The 10457-nt window shown below is 39.4% G+C and overlaps 1 pseudogene; it reads left to right on the top strand.

The window, feature by feature from the left end:
* The first annotated feature begins 5299 nt into the window (after positions 1–5299).
* On the top strand, positions 5300–6693 carry LOC104855829 (annotated as a pseudogene).
* The last annotated feature ends 3764 nt before the right edge of the window (positions 6694–10457 follow it).

Below are 10457 nucleotides of genomic sequence, written 5' to 3'. Positions count from 1 at the left end.
AAAAAAAAAAAAAAAAAAAAGGTAGGAATAATGAAATAACCATGAGATTTTTTTTCTCCAAGCTTGAGAGGAAAACTCAAGAAAAAATATTTTCTAACAATTAAAAAAATAGCAGCAATGATAATTTTTATTATTTTTTTATCTTAGGGGATATTTGGTTTTTTCCATCAAGTGTAATATTACAATATTTAATCGTAATATCAATATCTAGTATTATTGGGTAAAGAAAGTTTCATAGTCTAAAGTTTGCTAAGTTTCTTTATGTGACAAATCTTTGGAAACATTTCTGAAAATATATAACTAATTACTGTTAATTTACTGTCTGAGGTATGACCTATTTTCAATTTCTAATACAGTATTTCCAGGATTTAGATAACTTGTCCTGCCCCCTAGAAAAAGTGCAATGTTTTAAAATATATATTTTGGCATATAAGAAATGGTTTATATTGGGCACAATGTATTGTTACAAATACACTCAGAAATAAAAGAAATAAAAATAGGAAAGGAAAAAGTTAAACTATCATTATTTGTGAATGACATGATACTCTATACAGAAGTCCCAAAAAAGTCAACCTAAAGACTTCTAGACTTCAGTAGAGAAGCTGGATACAAGGTCAACACTCAAAATTCAATAGGCTTCTTGTACATAAATAACAGACTCATTGAGAAAGAAATTAGGGAAACAATTCCTTTCACAATGGCACCCCCCAAAAAAAAAAAGAGAAAAAGAAATATCTAGTAATGAAGGAAGTAAAAGTCTTCCATTTTGAAAACTACAGCACTCTTAAAAAAGAGATCGAAGATATCAGAAAATAGACCAGGGATTTAGCTCAGTGGTTCTGCCACCTGCCCTGCAAGTGCAAGGACCTGAAATCAATCCCTGGCACCAAAAAAAAAAAAAAAAAAAAGATGGGGGGGATGGAAAGGTATTCTTTGTTCTTGGGTAGGACAAATCAATATAGTAAAAATGGCCATACTTCCAAAACTGCTATATAGATTCAATGCAATCCTGATTGAAATTCCAATTGCATATTTCACAGAACTAGAAAAAGCAATCCAAAAATTCATTTGAAATAGGAAGAGACCTAGAATAGCAAAAGCAATTCTAGTCAACAAAGACAAGGCAGGGGATATCACAATGTCCAACTTGAAACTATACTGCAAAGCTACTATGCTAAACTAGTATGGTACTCGCAAAGAAACACACCTGGGGATCCATGGAACAGATTAGAAGATGCAGAAACAATTCCAGACATACTCAGCCACCACATCTTCTACAAAGGAGCCAAACACCCTCACTGCAGGAAAGATAGCCTCTTTAATAAATCGTGCTGGGAAAACGATTTTTTGCATATCTTTCCACATGCACTAAACTAAAATAGAAATGGATCAAATTTTTAATATTAAAACAGAAACATTAAACCTGCTGGAAGATAGGTTAGGTAGAACTCTTGAATACACTGGTGCAGGAAAAGACTTTAAGAGCAAAACCTCAGTCATGTGGGAACTAGCACAAAGAATCAACAACTGGGATCTCATTAAATGCTACTGCACCAACGTGCTGTCTGTTTTAGCAGCGGGCCTATGTGGTATTATTATCCATATTTAATTTGATTTTGATCAAGGAAGGAAAAAGCTTTCAGTGACTTTCAAATATCTGTTTCTTCCCTATCTAGGAATTGCTATAAAGCTCAGATTAGTGAGGAATGGCTGAAATGTTGTGTTTTGAACACCTAAGCCATGTCTTTTGGGTATTTCTATTGCCATATGCTCACTTGTATGCTTTGAATGACTGACTTCTACGTCTGTGCCTACGCCCGCTGGTGCTGCTTTGTACCCCTCCTGGAACCCTTTCTAAAAAAGAAAGACATTTTCAGGGCTGGAAAAAGGAAAAAAAAATAAAAAGCTTCTGCACAGCAAAAGAAACCATAAACAGAGTGAAGAGACAACCTAAAATGTGGGAAAATGTTTTACCAGCTGTTCCTCAGACAAAGGACTACTATCTAGAATATATAAAGAAGTTTTAAAAATCAGACCCCCCCAAATTTAAAGACCCAATCCAAAAATGGCCATTTGAAATGAATAGACGTTTCTAAAATGAAGGAGTAGAAGCAGCAAATAAACATACTATGTGTTCAACATCACTGTTCACTTGAGTGTTGCAGATGAAAACAGTGTTGAGATTCCATCTCACTCCAGAAAAAAATGACTATTATGAAGAAATCAGCCAATAACAAATGTTGGTGGGGCTGTGGGGAGAAAGGAACCCTTCTTCATTGTTGGTCGGAGCATAGACTGGTGCAGCCACCATAGAAAGCAGTATGACAATTCCTCAAAAAACTAGGATTACAGCTGGGCATGGTGGCACACTCCTGTAATCCCAGCACTCGGGAGGCTGAGGCAGGAGGATCACCTGAGTTTGAGACCAGCCTGGGCTACATAGTGAGTTCCAGGTCAGTTTCAGCTTCGTAGTGAGTCCCTGTCTCAAAAAACAAACAAAAAACTAGGATTACATACAGCCGGGCGTGGTGGCACATGCCTGTAATCCCAGCACTTGGGAGGCTGAGGCAGGAGGATCACTCGCTGTGAGTTTGAGACCAGCCTGGGCTACATAGTGAGTTCCAGGTCAGTCTCAACTACACAGTGAGACCCTGTCTGAAAAAACAAACAAACAAACAAAAAACTAGGATTACAGGTCCCATTTGACCCAGCTATTCCCTTTTGGGAATTAAAACATCATACCATAGGGTTATGTGTGCAGTCCTGTTGTTTATAGCAGCACAGTTTGCAATAGCTAAATCTTGGAAGATGTGGTTTTTTAAAAAATACAATGGAGAACTACTTAGCCATAAAGAAAGATAAACTAGAGAAAGTTATAGCTAAATAGATGCATCTTGAGGCCATACTCTTAAGTGAAATAAATAGGACACACGTGTAAATACCGAATTATCTCTCTGGTGTAAGAAACTGAAAGTGTAAATGAGGACCAAATGCATAATAGATATTGTGAAATAGGAAGAATGTATTCAAGGTGGAAGGGGAACTAGGAAGACAGGGTTGGGAAAAGGAAAGAAGGGGGGAAAATTTAAAAGGAGGAAAAAATGGAAACAAAGCTTATGTAATAGGGAGAGGTGGAAGGTTGAAGGGAGGGCAGGGGAATGGGAAAAAATAAGATCCAAGATATATCATGTACAAGTACAAATTCCCAATGATGAATGTGATCATTATGTATACATACCAATAAACTCAATAAATAAGAAAAAAATTAAATACAATCAGCCAGGTGTGGTGGTACATATCTGTGATCCCAACACTTGGGAGGTTGAGGCAGGAGGATTTAGCTCAGTGGTTCCACTGCCTGCCTTGCAAGCACGAAGGCCTGAGTTTGCTCCCTGGTACCAAAAACAAAGAAATGGAATCACTGGGCCATAGAGAAAGCAGAATGTGTGCATATTTTAAGGTGCTGCCTAGGACTGTGAACTTTGGTTAACTTTGACAATAGGCATCAGGAGGACCAGATAATTACACTCAAATACATAGCAAGAAGCTATCAAACTCTTATGAACATCTTCACTAAGTACATTCATTCTTTTCTTCATCTTCTGTTGGTCACTCAGCCCTTGCAGTCTCTGAATTCCTTTCCAACTTCAATGGGAATTTCACCTTAAGGGCCAGGGATGTAGCTCCATGGCTCAGTGCCTGTCTGGCAAGTGTGAGGCCCTGAGTTCAATTCCTAGTACAAAAAAAAAAATCACTTTAAGCAACTTTAAACACCATGTGATAAGAAAGGAGGGCCCACTCACTGACCTAGCTTTATTTTCTCTCTCTCTCTCTCTCTCTCTCTCTCTCTCTCTCTCTCTCTCTCTTTGGTACATGGGATCACACTTGGGATCTTGTGCTTGCAAGGCAGGCGTGGTGCTGCTGAGCTAAATCCCCAGCATTTTTTCTCTCTTTTATTCTATCTTGCTTCAATGGCTTTTTGGTTTTTTATTTGTTTTTTCCTTCTGAGTTCTCCTGAGTAATTCTGTCTAGCTGCTACCTTGGGTTCCAGGAATAATAGGTTTAATTAATAAACATTTTATGACAAGGGACCAAAATTACCTGCAAGGAATTAGTCAGCTTTGTAGGTATATCACCCCATGATGAGATTGCTCCTTAAGTGGGCTGCCTCCCTAGGCAGGAACATTCATCTCAGGATAGGAACTGAATTGTCCTCTCAAGCAATAGTGACTTGGAGACTTGGACCTGAGATAGTGATCAACCAGACAATGGCCTCACCAAGATTACCTCTTTGTTACCTATGAAGAATTCCTAGCTGTTTCTATCTGTCTTAGTTACTTCCTCATTGCTGGGACAAAATACCCAACATCCACAAATTAAAGAGGAAAAGTTTATTTTAGCTCAGTCTTTAAAGTTTTCAGAACATAGTCAAGTGGCAGAGGAGAAACACTCGGAGGCAGGGCAGGCAGGAAGCAGTGATGTGTCAAGCCTCCCTTCCCCTTTTATTCCTCTCAGGCCACAAGTTTATTGTTAGTTGGTGTCACACCCAGGTTAGGCCTTCCCATTATCCATATTCAGAACTCTGCTAAACCAATCAGCATACTAATGTAATTATCACCCTTCATCCGTATTCACACACCCTAGATCAGGGATGGCAAACCTTTTAGAGCTTTCAGTAATAACAGTCTGCTGTGGCACTCATGCCATAAGTTCACCACCACTGCTCTAGATCTAGCCACCTCTGAAAAGCCCCACCTAGGCATACATAAAGCTTTGGGGGATACAAGATACAAGTCATAATACTATGCCTGGCCGTTCATTCTCCTTTGTTTTATGGAAATCTCAAAGTTCTGGTCAGCTTTTTTATTTTGTTTTTCGTTCCAGGGATCGAACTCAGGTCCTTGTGCTTGCGAGGCAGGCGGCAGATCCACTGAGCTAAATCCCTAGCCCTGTGAGCTTCTTGAAGACAAATTGTAGGTCAGTAGACCTTCCCATTCTTTCTGTGTAGTTCCTTTATTATTATTTGTCTCTTTGATTGGCATTTTGAATGAATTTTTTTTGTTTTGTTTTGTTTTTGGTATGGGGGATTGAACTCAGGACCTTGTGCTTGAGAAGCAGGCAGCAGAACTATTGAGCTAAAGCCCTGACAGGTTGGCATTTTGAGTTGAGTGGCTAAACTTACTCATTTGGGAACCCTAAAGCCAGGACTTCTGCCCTAAAACTCTGGAAACAATAATTTATAACTTTTGCATAATTTTCATAATTTTAGATAATTTTCATCCTCCACTTCCTTCAAAACATGGATTCAGAGCTATTAGAAAAGGTCAAAAACTTCACAGCCCTGTGGAGGTGCTGACTCAAGCCACTTATTGATAGGATTCAAACCTCAGACCAACTTCTTAATCATACTCCAAATTCTAACGTTTAAACCCTCAACATGCTCAGGGCCTACTATGAGCTCTTTTCACTGGCCTGCTTCCACCTTGTAGGGTGTACTTTTTTCCCTTTATCTTTCAAATCTTTGATCTTGCTGTTCCTTTCTTTCCTTCTCATTTATATGCTTAGAACATCAAGAACCTTGATAAGACCCCTGATCCAATAATAGCACGAAGCACAGAAAAAGATTTACTGAGCAGAAAAAGCACATGCTCAGAAGGGAGTCCCAACCCTTGGAGAGTAAGGTGCAGTATGGTCTAGGGTTAGGGATTCTTAAGTGGCCTTGGGCATGTCTTCAATATAGATAATCTAGAATATATATTCCTACTGTCTGTCAGGATACCTATTTGGTGGGCTTGGCTAGAATGCAAACCATTTGCCTATGTTTGAACTTTAGAGGTATGCTGTTCACTTAATAGTGCTACTTCCTCAAGGATGTGGGTCTGTGTGAGGAAGAGTAATTTACAGAAATGGTCCATGCCCTGAATGTTGGGAATATGTCCTGGGGCCTAGGGTAGACATTCTGCTTGTGTCCTGGGCAAGAACATGTACATTTAGGGGGGTATAAGCAGCTGGCAGATTGCTTTTCCAGTGACATTTCCAAGCTGGATATAATCAATGACACATACCCTTGTTTGCATGAAGGGCAGTTGTGCATGTTGAAGGGATACCTACTCAGACACAATACTGGGCATTCATATGTACGTATTTGGGGGCTGCACTAACCTCTTTGGGCTATTCTGTGCAACAGTGAGATTTACTGCAATCATCCTAGGGTCTTTGACACTAGAACTGAGGTCTGGTTGGGCAGTATACTCACTCTAGCGGTGCCAAAGAGGCACTGGAGCCACTCAGCCATTGGCTACAATGGGAGCTGTACATCTATGGTGGCCATAATGAAAGGCTGCACCAGCACTTCCGTGACCTCTGGGATTTCAACTCTGTGTCTTTTACTTGGAAAGAGAGCTTTAGGGGAAGGGGCCAAGTCTCCGCTGATGCCAGTGCTGCTGTATTGTTGGTGACAAGACTGTCTTCTTTGGGGGTACCAGCCTGTCTCCTGAAGAAGGCCTGGGAGATAAATTTGATTGTATAGATAATTCTGACTTACACATTTCAGATTTTAGCCCTAGTCTGAAGCCTCTGGCCATGATTTGGTATAACCTGGATCAGTCCTCTTTGCCCCAAAACATCAAGTGGAAGTTGAGCATCACAACCTACCTCAGTATCAATCTCTAGATTATTTTTTCCTATGCATAGGAAGAAGTTTGGCCATCTCCCCTCCTCACCTGCTGTTGTCTTCACTGGCCCTGTCCACCTCTCACCTGTTCCCCTTTTGGCTCTGGACTCAGTATACCTCTACTTGGAATTGTTGGACTAGAGGTTTTCCCATCGTATGAGTTCAGTGAGGAGCTTCAGGGGGAGATGGTCAGGTTCCTTCTTCCTTAGCCAAGAGCCCTTTACCCTTGGTGCTCTGTTCCCATCAACCTCCTTTCAACTGCTCCTGGGCCTCTTCTTTGTTGCAAACATTGACTGGGAGTTGAAGAAGCTGTAGTTATAGGCTTGAAACCGCAATCTCCTAAACATGGAAAGGTGGGCACCAGCAGATAATCCCATTGTTTTCTGAATTGTTGATGTATCCTGAAGCTAAACCAGCTTAGATTTTATAAAAGTGAAGTACCCATCTCCCAATAAAAAATATAAAGGGCTGAGGATAAAACTCAGTGTAAAGGCTCTGGGTTCAATCTATAGTACTGGAAAAAAAAATTTTAAATAAGAGGGAGAGAGACCAAGACATACACACACACTCCTTTATATCTCATCACATAATGCCCCCTGCAACCTCAGGAGTCTGCTAGTAAGAAGACCCTTAATGGATGTGGCCTCTTGACTTTAAGCCAAAATAATCCTCCTTTCTTTAAAATTTACCCAGTCTCTAGTATTCAGTAGTTAGCTCAAAACATAGACTAATACATTCTTCTAGCTGTTTTTGTTCTTCAAGCTAAGCATCATTTTCTCTGGCAAATACTGTGTTGGCCCATTAATGGTTAGCTTTCATGCTAGTTATTCCATGGCACCCTTTATTTTTATTTTTTTGCATGGTTTTGAGCACAAGGTCCTAAGTTTGATCCCTGGTATCCCCCCCCAAAAGAAAAGAAAAGTCACACATGTACGTGTGCGTGCACATGCACGCACATGCACACACACACACACACACACACAACAAAACAAACAAAATAAAACCAAAACTTTTTTTGGTATGGTACTGGAGATTAAATCCAGGTCTATATGCATGCTAAGCATGTGTTCTGTTACTGAGCTACACAGCCAGCCCCAGCACCCTTTACTTTTAACATTTTCGCACTTACAATTTCTTGTTCATTTTGTATTCTCTAAGTATAAAGGCATTGTTGATCTTGTTTGTTCCTGTGTCTCTGACACCTGTTTATGGCTTATCTCTAGATGTCCCTTAAGCCTCATGCATTCACAGGTGGGGCTTTTGGAAAGTGGCTGGGGGGTCATGGATGTGTGATACTGGATTATAGGTGTGTGATGACTTGGTTAGTCCACTGTTTGTTTTAGCATAGTTGTGGGTAATGGTCATATCACTTTAATGATGTCTTTAGTGCTTTTGGGAAGATATCTAGAAAATAGATGGGTCAAGTGGAATTTCTAGTTTTAGTTTTTTGAGGAATCTCCATGCTGGTTTCCATGATGCTTGTACTAGTTTACATTCCTACCAACAATGTAGAAGAGTTCCTTTTCCTCTTGCAGCCTCATCAGCATTTGCTATGTGATTTCTTGAAGATAGCTGTTCTCTCTAAGGTAAGATGCATTCTCGGTATTGCTTTTATTTGCAATTCTCTAATGGCCAGTGATGCTGAACATTTCTCCCCACCACCACCATCATTTTTACTTCTTTGGGGAAGTGATACTCACTTTAAAAAAGAAACATAATACATCAGACTTCAAACCAGAAAATGATATAGTGTTGTGTTCTGGAAGTGTTCTTTTCCATCTACATCTATAGTAGGAACAAATAAGTCTTGGATGACTAAAAGAATTTGTTTAATCCCGGTACCAAAAAAAACAACAACAACAAACAAACAAAAAAAAAAACAAAGAGAAGTTTTGGGCCGGGAATTTGGCTCAGTGGTTCCACCATCTGCCTTGTAAGTGCAAGGAACCTAGTTTGATCTCTGGTACCAAAAAAAAAAAAAAAAAAAAATTCATTTAAACTCTTTGCTTTCCTTTTCTGAAGGTTTTACTTATGGTGGATTTGGAAGAACTTAATGGTTTTGTCTTTCAAGCCCCTTAAAAAGTATTTAAAAGTTGACTGAAGCCCAGAGGAAGCGGCTAAGGAATATTTTTCTGTACTAGCAGAAACCAAAGGAAATGGCTTTTCCAAAAAAGCAGCTGCAGGTTTATCTAAAGGCTTAGAACTAACTTTTCACCCATTTATGGAAGTGGTGCTTTATCACTGCCATCACTTCCTAACCAGCACCTACATGATTTTCAAAGAATAATAAGCACATCGGCACATCCTTTGCTCAGTTGTAACTTTCTCTCTCTTTCTCTTTCTCTCTCTCTCTCTCTCTCTCTCTCTCTCTCTCTCTCTCTCTCTGTGTGTGTGTGTGTGTGTGTGTGTGTGTGTGTGTGTGTGTGTGTTTGGTACCACGGATTAAACTCAGGACCTTTGTGAGGCAGGCAGCAGGCCCACTGAACCAAATCCCCAGACCTCATTTGCTACTTTCTATTAAAAAGCAAGTTCATAAGAAAACAACTCAGGCTGGGAATTTGGCTCAGTGGTTTGGCCGCCTGCCTCGCAAGCACAAGGTCCTGAGTTCAATCCCTGGTATCCAAAACAAAACAAAAGTCTCCAAGAAGGGTAAGGGAAAGGCAGTGAGGGAAAAGAAAAAATATGAAAAAAGGAAAAAATTGAAAAAAATTTTTTGTAAATAGAGAATTGTGGAGGGGGTGAAGGGAGGGCAGGGGAATGGGGAAAAATAAGAACAAAGAAATATTGTGTAAAGGTACAAGATTCCAGTGATGAATGTAACTGTATTGTTTGCCTTAAACGTACTAATAAATTTGATGGGGGAAAATAAAAAAATTGTAAAAAATAAAGAGAGAGAGAGAGAGAAAAGAAAGAAAGAAAGAAAAGAAAAAACAAGTCTCCAAGGGCAGGGAATTTAGCTAAATAGTACCTCACAAGTGCAAAGTCCTGAGGTCCTGAGTTCTATCCCCAGTTCAAAAACGAAAACAAATCACCACTTTCTCAAAAACTCATAAATGCATTGTCTAAGCAAATGGCCAAAGGCCTAGAAATATTTGCTGTTTCTCTCAAGGATATTTACACAATAGAGGCAAAAGTCCTTTGTATTTCAATGGAATTTTTTCATTGGAGTCATATTTGATTTTTAGTAAATCAGGTTGATTAATCTTTAGAAGCTCAGTTCCTAAAATATTACTAATGCCTAGAAGTAAAAAGAGCCAGGCATGGTGGCTCATGCTTTGTAATCCTAGCACTAGGGAGGCTGAGACAGGAGAATCACCATGAGTTCAAGGCCAGCCTGGGCTACATACTAATGAGTTCAAAGTCAGTATGAACTAGTGAGACCCTGTCTCAGAAAAACAGAACAAAGCAAAACAAATAAAGTAAAAAGAGCAATAATTTGTTAGTGCTGGAAAAAGTGAAATAAAAATTTTAGCTTGCCAAATTCTTCCTGTGGTAAATTGCACCAAATTAAGCACTCTCAGAGACATTAATCTTTAAACCTATGATAAAGTCTTCAAACTAAGACAATTGTAATGATGCAAAGAAGTAAGAAACTGACAATATGAAGGGAAAATATCTAGATCATGTGCAAATATAGAAGTATGACTCACAACCTAAGGTAACCTGCTCAGAAAGCCAGCCTTTTCTTACAATTAAAAACTCAGGAAATCAGTCTAGCCTAAGTAAAACTTGCAGAGTTTTCCTCCCTTGCTCCTTTTCTTTCTTTCCTTTCTTATGGCACTGG

The sequence above is a fragment of the Fukomys damarensis genome, unplaced genomic scaffold (genome assembly GCF_012274545.1).
Source record: "Fukomys damarensis isolate Sample0158 unplaced genomic scaffold, DMR_v1.0_HiC HiC_scaffold_24, whole genome shotgun sequence".
NCBI lineage: Eukaryota > Metazoa > Chordata > Mammalia > Rodentia > Bathyergidae > Fukomys > Fukomys damarensis.
The sequence above is the reverse complement of the archived record's forward strand: the minus strand, read 5'-3'. Positions and strand labels throughout refer to the sequence as shown.